Source organism: Protopterus annectens, chromosome 1.part0 (genome assembly GCF_019279795.1).
Source record: "Protopterus annectens isolate FY-2018-M chromosome 1.part0, PAN1.0, whole genome shotgun sequence".
Classification (NCBI taxonomy): domain Eukaryota; kingdom Metazoa; phylum Chordata; order Ceratodontiformes; family Protopteridae; genus Protopterus; species Protopterus annectens.
Window position 1 is genome coordinate 1167792173 of NC_056725.1, and position 22865 is coordinate 1167815037.

General features: G+C 41.4%; 1 protein-coding gene across 1 annotated transcript in view; it reads right to left on the minus strand.

Annotated features, from left to right (window-relative positions):
• Positions 1-22865, minus strand: part of AFG1L (AFG1 like ATPase) — a 1902723-nt gene that overhangs the window by 808649 nt on the left and 1071209 nt on the right. The gene's annotated exons all lie outside the window — the stretch shown is intronic.

The following is a 22865-nucleotide window of genomic DNA, read 5'->3' on the forward strand; positions in this document are numbered from 1 at the left end:
CAGGCATACTTACATATTCTATACATCGGGTGTATAAACAAAAATGAAAACTTCAAATAACACAAGCAGATCGTGTGTGTGTGCGTATATGTCTGTAGCTACATTTTTGTAACAATTTTTCATAATACATTATTCAGAATTTCACAATACAAGAAACTAAGGAACATATTGCCATTCCTGCTGTTTCACAACCAACATGCACACTAACACATGTTGGAGTCTGTCTTGGAATTGCATGTTATACTTCCTACCACCTTGTCATGCCACATTATGTCTCGTTTGCTCAAGACTGTCTTGGTTGTTGTCTGATCTTCCTTTCACCTTTGCTCCACAATGACGACAGTTTTCATATCTCCGCTCACTTCTGCCTGCAATCTATATCTTTATCATTCCCTTTTTTCTATAGTATACCTTCTCTTCCTTTCTTTGTAAATTTGGAGATTTGCTTACTCAGGACTCCCTATATATTTTCTATTCCTGATTTTTCTCTTTCTGGAAAATGTGACAAGTGCAAAAATATTAGTTTGATTCTCTATATACTCCTCTTCTGTACAGTCTAAGAAAACACTGGAAGCACTTTTTTTGTAACAATTTCAGATATATGCTTAAAAATACCACTGGCTTCCCCTGAACTAGGTTCTGTGCATTTTTGTTATTAGTGATGGAGTACTTTATTTACTTCCCAACTTTGTGTCTGGAATCGAGCTACTTGCACAATGGTATACACAAGAATTCTGAGAATCAAAACGCTGGCACAGATTACACAAAGTGGATTCTTAAAACAGATTAGAAGAAAAAGAAGCCAGAAAAAAAACAACAGATAACACAAAAGAGTCACAATAGAAAGCTGAGTAGAGTGATCTGTGGAGGACAAATTTACCATAGCCCCCAATGCACTTCCATACTTTCAAGTGTTTTCTTCAAGAGTTTTGCTTTTCAGCCATTAGCACACTTTTGGCTGTCTGACTATCAGCTGTAAAACCAACTCCATCCAATAACCATGTCTTTTTTAAATATAAGGTAGTGCACGTGGGTGGGTACAAACTGATAGATTATTTTCTCAGCATGAGAATTGCTATCATAAATGACAAGAGACATTCTTACACGCTTCCAATATAAAAATGCCAGATAAGTAAACTAATCAATAAACAAATGCTAAACCAATTCCATTAGCATCAAAGCTGTAAATTAAGTACATAAAAGAAAGCTGCAGTATGCATTAGGGTTTGCTGCTCCAAAAGCACACTCCATTGACTAGTTCATATTTAATACTCTATTTCATATGGGCTAGGTGGTAAAGCAAACAACCACTCTACAACCCTAAACCACATCAACACCGCCAGATGGCATAAAAGGTACCTAACTCAGCATATCCCCCATTTATGCAGTAGGCTGACGTTATGCATGAAGCAACCTTTAAAACAAGTCTGGAAGACTGGATGGGTGATTTCAAGTTTTCACTTTGGAAATTATGTGAGGAAAGCTACTTAATGGGTGACACTGTTAATCTCACACCAGTACAGGGTAATGTGTCTGAGCTTCTTGATGGTCTCCTTTGCCGAAAGCTTAGGATGAACCTAAAAACATATTTATACTTGGAATGATTTGCTTAGGTTCATAGGGTGTTACAAGGTTAACAACCACTAAGGCCCGTACAAGGGTAGCCATGCACCCAAACCATTTGGGTTTGGAGTATCTTGTGTGTCTAGATGGGGGCATGTTAGTAGGAAGGTAACTAAGGATTTGTAGAGGGGGGAGTGATAGTTAGGATTATACTTTTCTTATTGGGGGCCAGGCCGAGGGGTAAATTTATGATTTCACATCCAGTTTTTAAGGTTTCCTTAAACAGGGTTAGGAATGAACTCTGTTTTATATAGAATGGCAGCCTATTCCATAGTGTGTGGATCCTATGGGGCACATCTGTCTCTCCAGCACATTCTGTTTATGTCACAAGCAAACTTCACATCCTTAAATCTAGTGTTTCTATGCAACAGATCCATCAGGTCTGGCTCTGAGGAAGTCCTGTAAGCCAGGCAAAGATCCTCTCTCAGCAGCCTGTAGGAGACTGAATACAGAGAGAGTGCCATTAGGTGACCAGTGTAGGACAGGGTTCCTGGTGAGAAATCTTTGTGGGTGTTCCAACTGTTGCAAGTGTCTGGTTATATACATGTCAAAACGGGCAATGTATTCAATGGTAGCTCTGATAAGGGCAGAGTAGAGTGGTACTATAATTTCCTTGGACCTAGATGCCATGCCCTCAGCTATAAGTTGGGCTACATAGAATGATTTTCTTATTATCTTAGCTGCATTTTGGTCAAAGAACAGACTGCTGTATAAATATGCTCCCAGATCCCTTACTACTGGGTCGATTCTCAGGGGTGTTTTATCAATAGAGTAACTAACTTACATTAACAATTTCCTAAGGGGCATTATAATACACTTTTTCATTGAATTTTAGGCTATGGCTTTGGTACCAGTCACTTGTCTATGTTAAGCCCACTTACAAGATGTTGCTATCTTGTTGGGAATCTATAATAGCTTCCAATTTACAGACATCTATGAACTTGGTAAGCCAGAGGCCTTCGTTAGCCTTGACTTCTGAGAAGTGGATGCCAAAAAGGAGCAGGACCAGCATGCAGCCCTAGGGTACTGCACTGGTGATCAGCCTCTTGGTGGAGGTGGTCTCACCGATCCCAACTTCTTGGGTCCTGTCTGTGAACCAGCCGGTAATCCAACAATTTATGTAAGGATTTATGCCTAGCTCACAGAGCTTGTCAACAATGTCTGAGAGGGGTATTGTATCACATGCTTCATCCAGGTCAAGATATGCAGTATGCACTGTTATACCCCTGTCTACTGCCTTGGTGTCTCTTTCAAAGAGGTGTACCAGGTTAAGTAAGCATGACCTTCCCTTAAAGGCAAATTGGGTTGGTTCCAGTGTCTGTAGGTTGCCAATGTTTTTGTTTATCATTTCTGTGCAAATTTATTCTATGAGTTTTCATATTAGGCTTGTTAGACTAATGGGTTTGTAGATCCTTGGGACAGTTGATGGTCTGCCCTTATGGAGGGAATGACTGTTGCAGTTCTTCATTCACTTGGAACATACCTGTTTCAACGCTCTTGTTGAAGAGTGCCTCAAGTGCTCCTGATCAGTCATGTTTTCTTCTGTTCAGGAAGCAACCGGGTATGTTGTTGGGAGCCATAGAGGTGTCGTTCTTGGCTTTAGTGAATGCAGGGAGAAGTATGATGGAGGGGATTTTACCTAGAGGAGCGGGGAGGGGGGGTAAAGTCTGAGCTGAATTTATCATCCAGTAGATTTGGTATGTCACCCTGATCGGTGATGGTGGTACTATTCACCACCAGTTCAGCACAATGCTGTGTGTTACCTCTAAGGTTACCGGCACAGAAGGCCTTGTGATTGTCCCTAGCAAGAGAGCTATCCTGACTTTGTAGTTGGCCTTGTTGGACTTAATTAGATTTCTTAAATTTCTTGTTTAGTTGTATAAGAGAGTATTTGTCTTAGAGGGAGCTGCTCTTCCTGATTTGGCCATGAGTTTTCTTATTTTATTATATACCCTGTTTAGGTGAGGATTCCACCCATGGGGTTTGTTTTGGGTTTATTTTGGTAGGTATGGCAGCCATTCACATGTTTGTATAGGGACTCTGTTAATAATTCTGAATAGGTAGCTGTGGTCTCATGGGTAGCAGGAGCCTTGAATTTTAGCAAACTGTCATTTAATAGGATGTAGTTTGCCTTTAAATAGCTCCTAATGGTTACTAGTTTAGCTGGATTTTCTGGGTTAGTTTTTACCTCAAATAAGTCAGCTTTCTGATCCAACTTCACTAGTAAGGATGTGATGGGGTGGTATACTCTCTCATATTGGTGAATATCACATTCAGTTTGTTTGATCCTCTGTTTGGACCATGCACTATCTCTTCCAGGGTGTTTGCATTAATAAAGTCCAAGAAGCGTTATGTCTGAGTTTGAGGCAGTGTGGGTAGTTGAAGTCACTCATGAATAGGGTGTTTGGTTGGATGGTGAGTGCCTCTAATAGGTTTGGGTAAGAGTTATGAGACTGTAGGGCCATAGAAGATATAGCTAGCCATGTTATGGTGAGGGATCTTATGTATGGTGACCTGTACATGGACGAGCTCTATGGTATCATCCTGTTTAACCAACCTGGAGGTATGTTTGCTGCTAATGTAGATTGAAACACCGCCACCTTTGGCTTTAGTCAGTTCTGTTGTTGGTCTAAATGTGTGGACAGTACTGTAGCCTTGCATTGCCAGAGAACATTCTATGGCTTTAAAGCAAGTCTCTTTTATAGCATAGATGTCTACATTCTGTGGAGTGAGGAGGGCTTGAAGGGAGTAGAGTTTTTTTGTTTAGGCTCCAAGCATTGAGCACTAACACCTTAAGGCTGATTGTAGACTTTTTCACTATATTGACAGTTATGTCTTTTTCACATTGCTTAAAAAAAATCTCTAAGGGAATGGATAATGTTTTACCTAAAAGCTTAGGGCGGACAGATGCAGCCCATCGTTGGCAAAGAAACATGGTCTTCTGATCATGTCCTCCCATGCTGACAGATATTGAATCACCCTGGAGGGACATCAGACAATAAGCCAATTATTAAAATCAATCATTTTATCTCCACAAAGGGGGAGCCACCACTGATCCTGGGAACTATCGCCCTATTAGCCTGATGAGCCTGGTCTGCAAGGCCATGGAATGTATCATCATGGAACTTATAAACAAAGACATTGGTAACCTCCAAACTTTGGACCCCACCCAGTTCGGGTTTGTGAAAGGCAGATCATGCCTTCTGAACCTGATCAACTTCTTTGAGGCAGTCGCCAAAGCTTTAGACGAGGGTAAGGTGGTTCACACACCCTATCTTGACTTTGCCAAGGCTTTCGACACCATTCTGCAATTATAGCTAAACTCACTAAACTATAAATCCCTACGTCACAAGATGGGTTGCCAACTGGCTCACTGACAGAACCCACACTGTAAAAGTTGCAGACTCCAAATCTGACTTCAAACCAGTGACAAGTGGAGTACCACAGGGTTCAGTTCTGGGACCTCTCCTGTTTGGTATCTACTTCTCTGAAGCACAGGCTAACACAGAAGGCCTCTGGCTAACAAAGTTCGCAGATGACTGCAAACTAGGAGCCATAGTCGAGTCCCCAAATGATGTGGACATCCTACAGAAGGGCCTCACTGAGACAGATGTCTGGTGTCACAGGCATGGCCTCAAGCTCAATGCCAAAAAGTGCATTGTCATCCCCTTTGGTAAAAACTCTGTACCCATGAACTACCACATAAATGGCTGTCTACTTAATGCCGAATGTGTGATAAGAGACCTTGGGACCCAGGTGGACAGTAGTCTCTCCTTTGAGAATTACATCGCCACAGTAGTCAGGAAATCCTTCTATGTGGCACACCTCATCACAAAAGGGTTCTCATCCAGGAAAAAAGAGGTCATTGTTCCCTCTACTCGGCACTCATTAGACCCATTATAGAGTACAACACCCCTTTTGGAATGTACCTCACAAGACATCTGCAGCAACTGGAAAGGCCACAGAAGTACCTCACAAAGAGGATTACTGGCCTCAAACAGATGCCCTACACTGACCGTCTCTAAAACCTCCAGCTTTACTCTGTAGCATATCGCCTACTCTGAGGAGATCTCTGCCTAACATATAAAGGTATGTTAAACCCAGAGCTGTTGGACATGCTACACCTAAAGAAATCCCAATCCCTCCAAGCTACATGCTGTAGGGACCTAAACCTTGTCACCACAATAAACAAGACATGCTGGAGGATTACATTCCTGTCCCAGAGACTTCCTATACTCTGGAACAAGCTACCCATCTATGTCAAGCAAAGTCCCTCATTAGCACTCTTCATGAAAAATCTTGATGAGTGGATGGGAAATAGGAAATACACCCCGGGAATCACTTCTGTGGCTCTGCTCGACACGGGCACAGGAAATTAACTTTCTTGGGTGGCGTAAGCCAGGGAACCTTGTTGGCTAGTCTTACTTAGGCCCTTGGCCCGATAGCCTAGTACCTACCTATGAACCTATACTATGGCATCATTCTTAGTGAAGGTAGAATGGTTCTCAGTGTAAGGCTCACACCTATCTCTGACACATATTTAGAGAGATCCATTATGTCTCTTTTCATATAGTCCAGAAAGATATGTCTCAATCTAAACACACATGGACTATGATAAAATCATAGTGGTACCTGCAGTGTAGTAACTTGAGCGTGTGCATTTTATTGTGGATCCTGGCTCCAGATACACAACTCAACTAAATAAAAGTCAAGTACTCATAACTATGCATCTGTGCTGTCCATTTTCATTCTTCTTCAACAAATGGGTCTCAGATCTGGCTCAGCCGCATTTCTTCTAGATTCTTGGATCTGACTGTCAAGCTCCTTCCCTTACCCACAATGCCCCTAAGTGCTATATTACCCAGGATCGTGTTTGCTGCTCAATCCATAAATAGGTTGCAAGAAAGGAGGACAGAACAGGGGCTTAAACAGGAACAGTGGCTCCAATGTTTCAATCAGATCACTCCCAAAGGTACAGGAGAGGGGGAAGGAAGGTGGGAAGTTGAGGAAGAATGAAAATGAACAACACAGATGCATAGTTATGGTGAGTACATACATTTTATTTATATCTAGATGTTGTCATTTTCATTTGTTCCTCAATGAATGGGACAAAGTCCTCAACTACTATAACCTTGGGTGGCCCTCATGGAAATATATTCAGGAGTCCCATAGAACCAAAGGCAGCAATAAGGTCCAATTTGGAAAGAGCAATAAAAGTATGGGCATTGGATCAAGTCACTGCAGCACAAATTACATCAATAGTTTAGTTTGTAGCTGTAATATTGTCCATATTCCTGATTGTGTTTGTGGGCCTAGTTGTTTGTTACAGGCTGTTGTCTGAGATCATTGTCCAGGCCATCTTAGTTAGCAAAGTCAATCCCCCACTTCAGTGAGAGATTAGTGTTTGTGGTCATTGTCTATTTAGGTTGCCAGGTCTACGGCTTGGAGAAAGCACCTCAATGGTTCTTTTGAGCTTTTTTTAAAGTTGTTTCAGGTTTCAACTTTCTGTTACTTAAGAAGTAACTTGAGTGTTTCAGCCATTACACAAAGAGCTATCTGAGGAGGAGCACCTGATCTGTGATATATAGCAATAAGTAGCCTATTTTTTTGCTTATTTTTAGTAGTTATAACTTATTCTAGATATTTATAGCAATTTTATTGTATACTGCATACTTGTACAGTATTTCATAGCTATTGGCTCACTACTGGTTTTCTGCTGAGATAAACATTTCTGTAGTGTTTTCTGCCTAAAATAGCTTCCCACCCTCTGTACCTATTGGCATCTTGTATTTATATCTGCTGGCCTTGCAGTTGCCATCCTACTCTAAATTTGATCTTGGACACTCTTCCCTGTCTAGTGTCATTAGCTCATTCTACCTAATAAACAGAGAACATCTGAGAAGGCCAACCACTTAGTTTCTTTCCTTCTGTTCCTCCTTTCGCCCTTTCTTAAAAATAAATTGTCTGAATCTCCTTGTGTTCTGACTGTGCTTCTCAAACATTTTGGAAATATAGAGTATATTTTAGTGCATTTATTAAAACTGTATTTGCCTTAATATTGCTACAACTCAAGTACTTTAGGTTGCACTGCAACTGAATTGTTTTAGTGTTGTTTTAGCTGCTTTTCTGTATATGTAGACTAGCTACTTATTCTACTGTATTACTGCCTCTTAAATCATTTCTCAGTTGTGCACTTGCCTTGCTTCATTTAAAAAGTTTTAAATTGTTTATTTTGTAGAGTTTTAATTGCATTTACTGTTTAGGGCTACACACTCAAGTGCGTTAGCATTTTCTGTGTTTATTTACTGTATTATTGCATTGTTTAGCCTGTTTTAATGAAAAAAAAATACTATCTTGTTTGCTCGTTTCCTGCCTTTCCTAGCTAGTATAGTCCAGATCCCAGGCTTTGCATTTCAGGACTTTATTTTCCGTGTTCAGAGCTATCCATACCTTGCTGTGGTAGAGGGAAGTCCTACTGCTTACCAGTGGGAGTGGTGAGCATTGTACTGCCTATTTAACACTAGAGGAGTGGTTTCCAGATCTGAAATTTTAATTTTATTAGCCATTTTGGGCTGATTTCTATCCCTTTCAACCTTCTGGCTTAAAATTGTGTGTGTTTGTGTGTTTTTCGCATCATGCAGCATGTGGGGCTATGGTTAAACTATTCCAGGTGCCAGAAAGTCTATTCTTCAAACTTTCCCTTAGAACTAGTTGGTTTCTCAGTAGTAGCACTAAAATCTTAACCCCTGTGACTAGCACTTGCTCTAGAGCCTGCTGGAAAGCACTAGGAAGCCTTAAACTGATACAAGCACTCAACTCTCCTTGTTAATAAGGAGAAATTAATCATAAGCACTAAACAGCCTATAATTGCAAAGTACCTTGCAAAGGTAAGGGAAAACAGCTCTTGTACTTTATAAAAAAAGCACCTAAACAGGCATGTCCAAGTGTCAGCTTCTGGTGATTTCTCCTGTCCACCTGGTAAAGCCGGGCATACTGGGGCAATGCAGCAACTGCCTCATGTACACAGACAACCCTCTCCTCCTACCACTCAACACTACAACCTGCGAGAGATGCACTTAGATAGCCAAACTGGAAGCAAAGCTCTCTCCAGCCAAGATTGTGCTAGACAGTCAAGAGAAGGTTAACACTGCACTACACCTCAAGCAACACATAGCCCTTCAAAAAGCACACCATCAACACCCACACATAGCAACACTAAACCCACATATGCGGAGGCCCTTAACATTAACCTTCCCAAGCAACAAGGACCTCCAAAGCTGAAACGCAAACACCAGTCGCAACCAAAGTGACACATGGCTCACAACACCAGTGTGCCACCCAACAACAGCCCCTAAGGCAAGACAACGTACCCAACACTTTAGTCGTACGTGACTCTATAGTTGGGCACACTGATGTCCCACTCACCAGGCTGAACAAGGAGAAAATTACAGTTAGCTGCCTGTCGGGTGCTAGGATCTGCCACATAACGCATGCACTCAAGTCACTCCACAACAAGTACAAATACGACTCTGTCATTGTCCATGTTGGAGTGAATGACTTGACATGTACCTCCCTGGACTACATGAAAAGAGACGTGGAAGAGCTCTCAGATCATGTGGCCCAGGCAGGTATGACCCTAGCCCTGAGTAGCATCCTGCCTTCGCCCAGAATGACACCACAGTATAAGGACAAAATGACTGACTTCAACAATTGGCTAAGTTTCTGGTATCATTCAAAGGGGATTCACTATCTGTCTGCCTGGGACGACATTTCCAAAACCTGACGAGTAAAACTTCCCAAACTCGTAAAAAGACAACAGGCAACACGACTGGAATAACTACTCACAAATTTATTATTAAGCACTTTTCATCCAAAACATATGGTTGAACTTCATCAGATAAAAAGGCAATTACTATACTCTGACGAACCTGATCTGCAAGGGCATGGAGTGCATTATCATGGAACTTCTAAACAAAGACATTGGAAACCTTCAAACACTAGACCCTACCCAGTTCGGGTTCTTGAAGGGACGATCTTGTCTCCTGAACCTGATTGACTACTTCGAATCAGTCTCCAGAGCTGTGGACGAGGGTAAGGCGGTCCACACAGCCTATCTGGACCTCGCCAAGGCCTTCCAACACCTTCACTCACTCCTCTGGAATCATAGATAAACTTACTAAGCTGGGCATAAATTCCTACATCACTCGATGGGCTGCCAACTGACAGAACCCAGACTGTAAAAGTAGCCGACTCCAAATCCAGCTCCAGACAAGTGGAGTACCTCAGGGTTCAGTCCTGGGACCGCTCTTGTTTGGCATCTACTTCTCTGAAGTACAGGCCAACACTTAGGAACTCTGGCTAACAAAATTTGCAGATGACTGCAAACTGGGAGCCATTATTGAATCCCCAAATGATGTGGATATTCTACAAAAGGGCCTTACTGAAACAGATACTTGGTGCCAGAGCCATGGGCTCAAGCTTAATGCCAAGAAATGTATAGTTATCCCCTTTGGGAAAAACCATGTACCCATGAATTACCACATAGGTGGCAGTACACTAAACACCGAAAGTGTGATGAGAGACTTAGGGAAACAGGTGGACAGTGGTCTCACCTTTGATAACCACATCGCCACAACAGTCAGGAAATTCTTCTATGTGGCACACCTCATCACTAAGGGCTTTTCATCCAGAAAAATGGAGGTCATTGTCCCACTGTACTCGTCCCTCATTAGACCCATTATAGAGTACAACTCCCCATTTGGTATGTACCTCACAAGACATCTGCAACAGCTGGAAAGGCCGCAGAAATACCTCACTAAAAGAATCACAGGCCTAAAGCAGATGCCCTATGCTGACCATCTAAAAAAACTCCAGCTATACTCTGTGGCATATCGTCAAATCAGAGGCGATCTATGCTTAACATACAAGCCCATGTCAAACCCTGAGCTGTTGGACATGCTCCACTTCCCTCAGAGCCACATGCTCCAGTGATTTAAACCTTGTCATCACAATGAACAAAACATGCTGGAGGGATAGGTTCCTGACCCAGAGACTCGCCATACTCTGGAATAGACTGCCCATACATGTCAAGCAGAGCGCCTCCTTGGCCCTCTTCAAAAGGGACCTTGACAATTGGATGGGAGATAGGAAATTCACCCCGGGGATCTCATCAGTCGCCCTGCTAGACAGGGTTCCAGGGAAGTAAATATTGTGGGAAGAAATATCCAGGGAATTGTTATGGCTAGGCTTGTATAGGCCCTAGGGCCAATATCCTAGTATGAACCTATGAACCTATGGAATGCAGGGGTCTATATTATAACATCTAAGTCTTACAACTTCGAATGTTATAATATCGAACCCAGAAGAGCAGAACACCAGAAAACCAAACAGTCAGAATAGCAAATTTTTTCCCAGGGAAAAAAATTTGCTGTTCTGACAAACATACACACAACACAAGCACACCAAAATAAATAATCCACACACACCCACACACACAAACACTTCACAAAACCCTACACTAAACCATACATACACCACTAGCTATCCATTTACCTTAACCCAACCCTAACCCTAAGGTCCGTCACTATCGCACACTCACCTTACCTGCTCCCTAACCCTAACTCACCTACCCCACCCTAACCCTCACGTCCACACAATCGCACACTTACCTGACCCGCACCCTAACCCTAACTCACCTAACCCACGTCCAATCCCACACTCACCTTCGTTTGAACACTTACCTTAACCCGGTCCATTACCTTCGCTCCACAGTCGAGGAAATAGCGAAGCTGCAGAAATGGCTCACCGAATACTTTGCCTAGGAAAGTATTCGGTGTTCTGCAGCTTCGCTATTTCCAGCGTTCGCTCTACTAGGTTTGATATTAGAACATTCAAAGTTGTAAGAATTCTATGTTATAATATAGACCCAGAATGCAGATGATGTAGTCATAGATCTAGTGAAATGAGCTTTAGGAGGTCTCAGTAAATGCAGAACTCATAGAGAATAAACATATGAGATACAGTCCGTTAACCATTTTATTAAAGTGACTTTAGAAACTGATTCACACAGTTTGTTATGGGCAAAGGAAATGAATCAGTCTTCCTAAAATCCTTTTTTCCATGAAGATAAAAAAATGAAGCTGTCTATGTACATCCAAAAGGTGAAGCATGTACTCTCCTTTACTGGAAAATTTTAAAAGAAGACAGGCAAGTTGATTACTTGGTTGATGTTTGCCTCAAAGGTTACTTTCAGTAGAAAAGATGGGTTGGTATGCAAGGTGACTTGATCTTTGTGGAAAATCAAATAAGGCAGTTTTGAGGAGAGTTCTTGGAGTTCAGAAACTTGCCCAGCTGAAGTTATAACCACTGGAAAGACTGTCTTCCAAGGGAGAACTCTGAGATCAGATTTGGCTGAGGGTTCAAAGGGAGGTTGAGTCATGCTCTGCAACATAAGTATAAGGTCCTATGGTGGAGTAGGATCTTTAATTGGGGGTCTAAGTAAGAAGGTACCTTTAAGGAAAGCTTTGCATAACCTGGATGGAGCTAGAGGGAAAGCATTATCTCCAGTGTGATAATTAAAGATGGCTGCTAGCTGGACTTTGATGGTTGAAAATCTAGCATCTCCTTGAAAAACTGAAGCAAGAGTATCTAAAACAACAGGAACAGGAGCAGTAAAGGGATCTAATTCTTTTTCATGTGCCCAATAAGAAAATCTTTTCCATTGACTCATATTTTTCTAGTTGAGGCTTTCTGGGATAACATCAAAATTTGGTGAACTGGGGAAGAAAGCCTTGGCTGTTTTGCCATCACTGAAACTGGAGAAGCCATGTGGTGAGGCCTGGAACTTCTGTGTAAGCCATTCCTGTGGGATGAGATATCAAATCTGGACCGTCCAAAGAAGACATAGCAGGTGAGACCACAGAAAGGAGAAACTAACTTGCCGAAGCCATTTGGAGGCAATGAGAATAACGTTGCTCTTCAACTGAAGTACTTTCTGGGGATTAGAGGTAAGGGAGGTAAGCATACAGAGGACAAAAGAGCCAACTGTGGACTAGAAAATCTGTGACACCCCCCCCCCCCCCCGAGAGGGGATTACCACAAAGAACCAGCTGTACTTGTTGCTGAGGGGAGAGGCAGAGAGGTTGCAGCAAGCCTAACCCAATAGATGAAAGATTCTCTATGCCACCGTTTGGTTGACAAACCACTTGTAAGACATCAGAATATTCCTGCTGATCGTCAGCTAGAACGTGGATTTCACCAGAATGCGTGTTGATAGAAGAAAGCAGTTGGAGATGATCACCCACTGCCACACTCTCATCACTTCTTGGCAAAGGGGGTAGGACCTGGATCCCCCTGGTTTGCTGATGGACCAGACTACAGACATGTTGTCCGTTTGTTTAACCTATATACCTAGAGGGAGAGAGCTCTGAAAAGCCTGCAAAACTAAAAGGACTGCTCTCATCTCTAGGACACTAATATGCAAATTGGTCTCTTCTGGGGACCACGCGTCTTCAACAGTCTGTCCCAAGAAATGACCCCCCCCCCTCTCAATTAGTAGGTTCTGTGGTCACCGTGGCCATTGGGGAAGGAAGTACAAAAGGATGTTCTTGACAAACTTCACTGCACTGACCTGAGAAAGTTTTATAAGATTGTTCAAAGGCTGTTGAAGAATCCACCACTGAACTACTAGAGTCCAATGAAGAATCCACATGTGGAAATGAGTAGGTGATAGCAGGATATATGCCACAGCCAAAGACCCTAAGAGGAGTAGGATGTGAAAGAATCTGACTGATATGCAATTTTAAGATCTGTATTCTGCTTGTAGGAAGAAAGGCGAACTAATTGGTTGTGTCCAGTTGAGGTCCTATAAACTTCAAGACTTGAACCATCTGAAGATGAGACTTGGAATAATTGACTGTGAACCCCAAAGACTGGCAAAATTGAGTAAATAGTCCCTGGCTTTTTTTGAGGAGATGCCTAGTTGGTGCAGTGAGCAGCCAGTTGTTTAGATAAGAAAGCGCTCTGAATCCGGGCAATCTGAGATGAGCTGCTACTGCTGCCATACATTTGGTGAACACCCTGGGGGCTGTGGTGAGCCTAAAGGACAAGGCTCTAAACTGATAATGACTGGCTCCTAGCTGAAAGCGCAGATATCTCCAGGAATGCCTGTTCATCTTAATGTGATAGTATGCACACTGGAGATCTATGGAGCACATGTAATCACCTTTCTGCAGTGAACCGTGACCATCCGGAACTTGGAGTTCTTCACAAACTGATTTAGATTGCTTACATCCAAAATGGACCTTAGGTGCCCTGTTTTCTTTGGTACTAAAAATAACCTTGAGTAAGTTCTGAATCCTCTCTGGTCTGATGGGACCTCTTGGATGACCCTTTTGTCTGTCGGCTTTTGAAATTCTAGAGCTGCTAATTCACACCGACTGGGTGAAACACCGGGGAGATTTTTCCATTTGAGTGGGGGAATTTGCCAAAATGGAATGAAATGTCCCATGGATATAATTCTTTGCACTCAAGTGTCTTTTGTGATGAATGCCCAGGCTTCTGGGTGCAGAGAAGAACAGTTGGGTAACCCTTCAGGAGAGCTGAAAAGTTCTGCCTGAAAAAATAATCTCGATACCCTTGGTTTTGCAAACCCCCTCTGCCATGAGGACGGTGTCTTCCATTGGAATTTCCCCTCTGCTTCAGGGAGAAATTTACCCTCTTGAATCTTGAAAAGGTTTCTGGGTTTTCAGAACCACATCTTACCACCATGCTGATTCCTAGAAAGGATCTTTGTGGTGCAGAAAATCAGATTCCCATGCCAGACAAAGTCTTTCCATCTTGCTCATTATGAAAAGCATTTCCTTTACTGTGGGTCCAAACAAAGAAGATCCATCAAAGGAGCATTGATGAAAGAAGACTTAAAGGGCTCTGCAAAGTCACACAAGCACATCCAAGCATGTCTCCTGATGGCTATGCCTGAACCCACTGCCCATGAGGAACTCTCTGCTGCATGAGAGATTAGCCTCACAGATGCATTAGAGATTGATTGAAGGGTGGCCAGCTGTGAAGAAAAGTGATTCTGTTCCTCTGCCGTTGTGGACCGGGAGCTAGATTTAGAGATTCCCTTAATTAAGTCTCTCGGTAATCTGGTAAAATGTACCAAATAATTGAGCAACCATAAGGCAAAGGTCACTGAGTCTTAAACGCACTTTCCAAATCTGTCCATCGCCCTAGACTCTCTATTACAGGATGAACAGAGGAGCTTTGTTCAGCCAGCTCCTTCTTGGAACAACATGGGATCTACACGAACTCCCTTACTGCAAAAAAGGTCTTTGGGTGGAGCAAGAATCCTGTCTGGGCGATGTGGAATTGGTTCTATGGCATCTGGCTCCTTCCATGCATGGCAGGACACAAGATCAATATGGTCATTAACCAGAGAAGAAACCCAAGCTTTAGATGGACCCCACCCGAAGGCTTCCAGGAATATTGACTCCTCATGGAAAGGGGAATTTGGAAGACCATCTACCCTTTTGGCTAAGGATCTATAAGATACCTCTAAAGGAGATGTCTTTTGGTGGAGATCTGGGGTACCCTTCCCATTCATTGAAGTTGGTGCCTTCAGTTAAGGATTCCTGAGGGGAATCTAAGGGTCTCCTTTTGTACACTTTCTTCCAGGGGGTCCTCTTCAGTGGGATGATCTGGATGGGTATCAGAAGAAATGAAGTTCCTGAGCAGGACCTGCCTGGTAGCTCGAACAGGCCAGCTATCCCTGTGGAATAAGCGGATGAGGCTCAGCAGTCCAATCCAAAGGAGGAATGGTGGTAGGATCCAAAGACAGGAGCGTCGAAAAAGTTCTTGGGTGGGAGAAAACCCTCTCTACCACCTTGTAAGCAGAAGTACCAGGAGAAGCCGAAGCCAACCTCACTGGAGCTGAAACTCCAGGTGGCGATAAGCCCTGGCCCTGCCCGGACTGCCACCATGAGGGAAAGTCAGACCTGAAGTGCTGAGGCTCTAAGGGGAAACAAAGGTTCCTAAACTCTCAGAGTCGACAGCATTCTTCCCAGATCCAACACTGATATTTCAGCTCCGAGACTTGTCCTGCTCAAGGGGGGTTGGCGCCGAACAAGACAAAGGATACCATCAGAGTCAAAGAAGAGACTATATTCAGATCCAGCACTTTGACTCTCGAGGTTCCTAGATCTGACAGCTCTGAAATCAGTGATCAGATTGGAGAAGGAGATATTATTTTTTATTTATTTTATTGATTTATTTGACATTTGGTTACCAGGATAGTCTGACTGAGTTGCATGACCTGTTTTCAGTAGAGGCCTGAGGAGAAAAGCTCCACACAAGATGATTTGTTGCAAGATATATCACACGATTTCCAACATTACATTAAGTTACAGATTACAATATTACAATAAATTGCATATGTAAGGGAAGTAGTGAGCAGACTTACTTAGTATCACTTGCGTATTAAACAGTTGAATATTTGCAATTAAATTTAGTTCACAAGCTGAGATGATCTTCGTGGCTAACATTTTCTTAAGGGTATGTACCTTAAGGATATGATGGGTTGAGAAACAAGCTGAAGGTTCATGGATCCAATGGGAGAAGGAGATGTTAAGACCCCCATCTGGATCTGAGCTCTGATAAAATTCCTCACCATCCTATCCACATCTACCTCAGATAGACTTCGGGAGGACCTAATAGGATAAGACCTAGACAACAGTCGAGACAATTTTCTTGGTCTATCTTGTAATACAGGAGATCAGAGACCGACTGCAGAAAAGAAAGGGATTTGCAATCTAGGAGATTTTAACATAATGAGTGTCAGATCCGAGGAGGTCAGATCTGAGCATTTAGAAATTTTTGTTGGTGGCTCCGATGTAGGAGTAGGTTTAGGAAACCATGCAGGACAGCATTTTATGTGCTCCCTGGGCTTCAAAGGTATTTTAGATTTCTTGGTGGGGGGGTTGAACCTCTGAAAATGAAGCTGAAGAAGAAGGAGCTAAAGCTGGAAGAAAATTTGTTTTTTCTATTGCGTAGGGCCCTAAAATTGAACCTCATGCAGATTTGACAAGCGGTTTCTAAATGGCCTGTCCCTAAGCAATAGATGCAATCTCTATGGGCATCAGAGTTGGATAACGTATGCCCACAGGAAGTGCACTTCTTAAAACCTGTTAGCTTTTCAACCATGTTGACAAAACAAAAAGAGGAAAGTGTGGAATGGAAGAGCTATTTTTTTAAGAAAAGTATAAAGTTAGGGAATTACCAACAAGGGTAATAAAATAATACCCTGAGAAAATGGGTAAGAAAGAAAATGGGGTTAACAACAATATTAACTAGAAATACCTGAGAAAAAGAATGGATAGAAAGACCTATTAGGAGAAAGGTAAATGGAGGATAGGGATATAGAAAAATATAGAAAGCGGATAATAATAGAAGAAAACTAAGAACTACTTTTACTCACAAAAATTTGTGTGATAAATAAACCCCAAGCTTGAGAGAGTGAGATCTGCGTTCAAACTGTAAGATTGGCAAATGAGATCTGAGGTCATACAGCAGTTAGGGGCATTATGGATAAGGGGAGGAGCTCGAGAGTCAGAGCAAACAGTCTGGAAGAAATGCGGCCAAGCTGGATCAGAGACCCATTTGTTGACAAACGAATGAAAATGACATAATCAGATCTGTTATTTTCTCTGCATCTAACCTGAAGAGTGGAGCATCTGTGTGCCACTTAATGGAGTACCTAATGACAAGAGTATTAGATATATTAAAGTATATGCTTTCTGTATGGGTTTTGCTGTTGGGTTACCATTAGGTGTAGGCTTATGTTCGATGTTTGGTGTTGCTTTTGGTGTGTGTGCTTTAGTGATTGTTGAGGAGCAGTATTGCCATTAGGTGGCTGTCTTTGAGACTGGAGAAGGTTTCTTTTAATTGCGATGTGCGTGTGGGTGTGTGAGTGAGGGATATAGTGTATATATTCCTTTCAATCGCATCTGTATGCCAGATTTTTGCCTCCAAGGAGAAGTTGTTTATTTACATCTCTTGCATACAGTGTTATTTTCCCTAATGATTAACTGGATGTCTGAGAACATTAGACAATTGCTACATTGCCAAATCTACCAAGATGGCCACAGAAACATTTGGAAATTGTATATCCATGTTGTCCAGTTATGTAACAGGGCAGGTTGTTTAGGGTTAAGGATTGGGTTTTAAGAGGGTTCTCCTAGGGTTGTTTCTGAGGTTAAGGGCAAAATGTTATATAATGCTAGGATATAGTACTGATAGTCGATCTGCAAGCTAGCTGCTCTAAGCTTTTTTTCAGCACAATGCCATGGTGTTTAAAAGGTTTCAGACCTAAATCAAACTTCATAGGGAAATTTTATTCTCTAGGCGTTTGCTACTGTAGAGGTCACTGCTAACCACCAATGCCCAGTGGGCAGCTCTGAGTAAACTTGCCTGATTTATAGCCTAGAGGAAAAAAAACTTGAAAACTGACCCTATACCCTCTAGTCAATAAATTGCCACACTTTGAGCTTCTTGGAGTGCTTACCAACTCAAAGCGACCCAGTAAATACCCTCTGCCACAAGACAGATGATCCTGGAATTTCTTTTGTAATAGCACAGCAAAAGCAGCTCTGAAGTGCAGATTAAACATCAGCTACCAAAAAAAACTAAGTCACAGGCTAACTTAACCTTCTGCAACATGATTTGGAGAGACACAGAACTAGAAAAGCCAGCAAGCTGAAAAATGGCCATTTTTGCCACAAAATTAAATAAATGCTTTAAAAAGCAGTAATGATCATTGTATAAAGCAAGTACAAGTGCAGTAAATCCAGAAAATATTCTTAGCTTAGCTTGGATGGCTCTACATACAGCAGAAACACTTGAAAAGCACTGCAGAGTTCTCTGTAAGTGGAGGGAAGCTATTAGAACAGGAACAATAACATCACACTTTCAACTTTTCCAACTAAAGAATTAACTGAGACATTAATTTTATGCACTTAATTATTTTTGTTGACCGGATTAAATCCGCTAGTAATAGTCTATTTTCATAGCAGACCTGAGACAGTATTCATATCAGCTAAGGGAAAATTGGCCTGAACTGCAGGGGCATTCTCCTACTCTTCATTTTTTTCTGTTGTAGGAATGGAAGACGGTATGCAAGATCTTTGGAGAATTATACAGTGCTGAAGAGCTAATTCCCAAGCCAACATATTCAGTCTGCACAGCGTTAAGACATGGTGTACCCCATTTGTCAATGTACTGCATCACTCTGGTTTGTAATCACCTGTAATGGTACCAGGGACCACAGATCATGAAGAGATTCTATACCATGGATCACAGCTAACATCTCTTTGATATTTATGTGACTTGGTCTATCTGAACTTTCCTATAGGCCTTGCACCTCTATCCCCATAGAAACTGCTCCCAGAGGTAAAACTGAGACATCTAATTGCCTCTGCCAATGCAATTCTTTCTTCATAAAGCCCAAAACTGGAATCTGAAAATCCCAGAGTATGAGAATGTTGGGTCAATATTTTTTTAAACAACTGCATTTTTATTTCATATATAACCTGGAAAGAGGAATCATAAGAACCATAAAAGCCATGAACTCTAGAATCCTGACATATTCTCTGACTGAAGTCTCAGAATGACTGCAGAAGATCAGGAAGGCTTCCAGATATAAATTCACCTTTTCCTGTCTGAGGAATGCCTCTGAACTGAAGAGATTATATAGAAGGCAGCCTAAAAGCACAATCCTGTGTAACAAAGTCAAGCAGGATTTATGAACATTTAATTGGAAGTTCAGATTGGTAAGGAATAAAAAAAAATATGCTAAGGACTCCTGACACCTGGCAAAAGATTCCACAAAGATTAGAAATCATCTAAGTAGGGAAAATGTAAATGCCCTGAAGGAGAAGAGTAGCTGGCTTAATCAACCCCCTTCCACTAAATAGCAAAAAAAAAAAAAAAAAAGGATGCTCCTTCTAATGGCACACCAACGATGAGGGCAGATCTGTGCCCTGCACCTGATCTGCCTCCCTTTTATTAGAAAAAAAAATCATTTCTTCTTCTTTTAAACTGTAGCAAACTGCTTGCTACAAATATAGCAAATGGTTGATACACTTTATACCTTGACTTAATAGAGTGGTACAGCTCTCATGTTTTAGTTAAAAAAATATTAAGATTTTTTTTTTTAACTTTTAAACTGTAATTTACTACAGTTTACACCACAAACAGAGCACTATCATGCTCTGGCCTGACACAAATGCAATAACGGCTTTTAAAGGCCAGTATCGCATTAGCTATCTGGATCAGCTGACTGCACCTCCCCAACACTTTGCTCCTTGGGCAGTTGCCCCTCTCTCCCCACCCCAAGCTATGCTACTGCCATGCAATCTGCAGTGAGCTATCCCTGGAGCTAGACACTTTGTAAACACTCTGGGAGTTGTAGTTAACTCAAAGGGTAAAGCAGAGAATTGAAAATGTAATCCATACACAGAATCTGAGAAGTTTTCCAAAGCCTGTGCTATGGGAATGTGACAATAGGCATACTTCAGGACTAATGTTACCATAAAACTCTGAACAGGAATGATTGGTCAACTCTGAAGGGTCAACATTCTAGACTTTGTTACTTTCACAAGCTGGTTGAGAAAGCCACTGGTCTCCAGGAAAGCTCATTCTTTGAAACCAAAAACATTCTGGAGCACAAGCCCTCCATCCTTTGGTCTAAAGGTACTGACAGAATGACTCTTTGGTAAGCATGTTTTGAACAACATGAGAAAAACAAATCTGGTTCAGACACTAGTGAAATTATCCTGAAAGGAGGTATGTTTCCAGTGTCAACTGTACCTCTCCTTAACTAAGAATTAGAATCAGTCAGTTGTCAAAGGAAAACACTGATAATCAGTCTATGAGACAGACTTAGAAATGTAGAAACAAGAGGGGAGACAGGAAGGGAGGAATGCTGGTATAGTCATTCTGAAGGCTTAGTCTGAGCCATTTTCCTAAAAGGATAACATTTTTATTGATCCTGTTATCTCTTTTGTGTTCCCTGTTTGCCACATGATGTCAGGGATTGATTGTTTTGTTTATAATGTGGAGCTTGAAAATCTTAGTAACTCCTTGAATTACTTTCTATCATCAAACTGTTTTGAGAACCTCAGAAGCAGCAGGGCCAAACAAAACCTCCTCATCTAGAGTAGAGTTTAAAATCTCATACTTAACCTCATCAGTAAACATCTGAGTACATTCCCATGCATATCTTCTCAAAACAGTAGCATTATCAGTAGAAGTGTCCCTGGACACTTTATCTGTGCAGTCATACACAATCTTCAAAGTATGTTTAGACACCTGAGAAAGGTTAAAATTGTAGGATTCAGGCAAGACATACATTCTAAAGGAAGTGTGGCAGAACAATCTCACAAGTTGACATAATGAACTGCAAGACAATTCTCTAATGAGATATGTCTAATATAATAAGTGTTCTGCCTTTTTTAGTACTGAATACTGTGGGTCAGGCAGACAGCATTTATCACGTCCTTCAAGGCTAACATAAAAGGAAGTGGTGTAGCATGAGGTAAATCCATTATGGCATATCATAATATCTCCTCAGTTTAGGGGAATATCTACTTTTTTGCACAAAAATACGCCATTCATGCTGGAGCTAGTCTTAGAAAAGGAAAACTCCTCTAATGGAGATGGGAGGACAAACTTTCCTCTGAATCAGAGCCTTGGCATTGAGAATCAGACAAAGAAAACCTCTCTGACACATTTTCCTCAAGAAAAAATTGACCTAGACAGTCTTGTGGTATGACTTCTGCTCTCCAGGATAGAGAAGCCTGTAATAAACTCCTGGCTAAGGTAAGAAGATTCTCCTTATGAACAAATATCTTTAGATGAAAAATGTCTAACATGGACTTCCCTGGAAAGAGACCGATTAAGAGATAGCACTTCATCCCAGGCAAGAGTTCTCTTTCTCCAGTCCCTCCAAAAAGAACCTCCATTAGAAGCTCCGCGACCAAACGACGGTGGTTCTCCCATGCCTTATCTAGTCACTGGAACAGTTGCAGAGGACATGGCTAACTAAGTCCATGGTGCTGAAGAGACTCAACAAAGGGACCTAGATAAACCAGTGAGTGGTTTGAGGAACAACCAGCGTGCACAACAGAGTCACCCACCAGCAACTGAGGCCCTGTCTGAACCACTGGTGAAGGCAAGGGCTCCTATTCTGTGTTTTTTTTTTTCTTCTTCTTTTTTAGGTACAGTGGATGAAACAGTAGGACCAGTGTAAAAACCATGCTGTAGCAGAGGAAGGAGCCTAATGCCTATAAGCAAAGCTGAAAGGAGACAGTCGGAAGGTAAACTGTCAGGCAAGTGTTCATAAGCAGCATACACACTTACTCTTTCCCAAACAGATGCTCAAAAATAAAAATCAAAAACATAAGCAGTGCACAAAAACCCTGTTAGAACTACAATTCCCTTTCATAAAAAGTGCACTGACAGAAAGCAACAAATAAAGGTAATTTCAGAATACAAATAGTCTTTCAGGAAAAAGAATTCACGAACCACAGATTTTATTATAAAGCGCTTTTCGTCATTCATGATGGAATAACTTCTTCAGATAAATCTCAAAAGACAGATCACTATATTTATACAAAAATCTTATTCAATCAAACAATCAGCTTAATTGCCAAATTAATAAATTGGTTGGTAATGACTATATTAAAAGTGGTGTATACTTTACATGTAGTCCTACAACTCAGCTATAAAAATCTTCTTAAGTTACATGAAGTGTATCCCCATACAAGTATTTACTATATGGACATATAGATACAAATGTATCATAAGAAGAATTCATGAGAAATTTTTTAAAACATTATAAAATAATATGAAGACAAAAGTATAAGTGTTTTTTTAAAATACCTGAACACAAACATTCTAGAAAAACAACAAATATCATCAAATGATAACCAAAAATCCAATGATAGAAACAATTTTACTCATCTATCTATTCAAACTTCTAAGTTTTAGAAGGCATGTGATGTTACAGTGCTCATTTAGCCCTGGTTCTAGAAAAGCGTTGGTCCTGATTTGCCACGAAAGTTCACGTTCTTCTAATATTAAATTATAAGGTCCTCTTCTACTATCTAATTGTACTTGGTCTAACCCTATAAATTTGAACTGATGAGTCGGGAAGGATGCACTGTGTTTTGCCAAGGCATTTTCAGTTT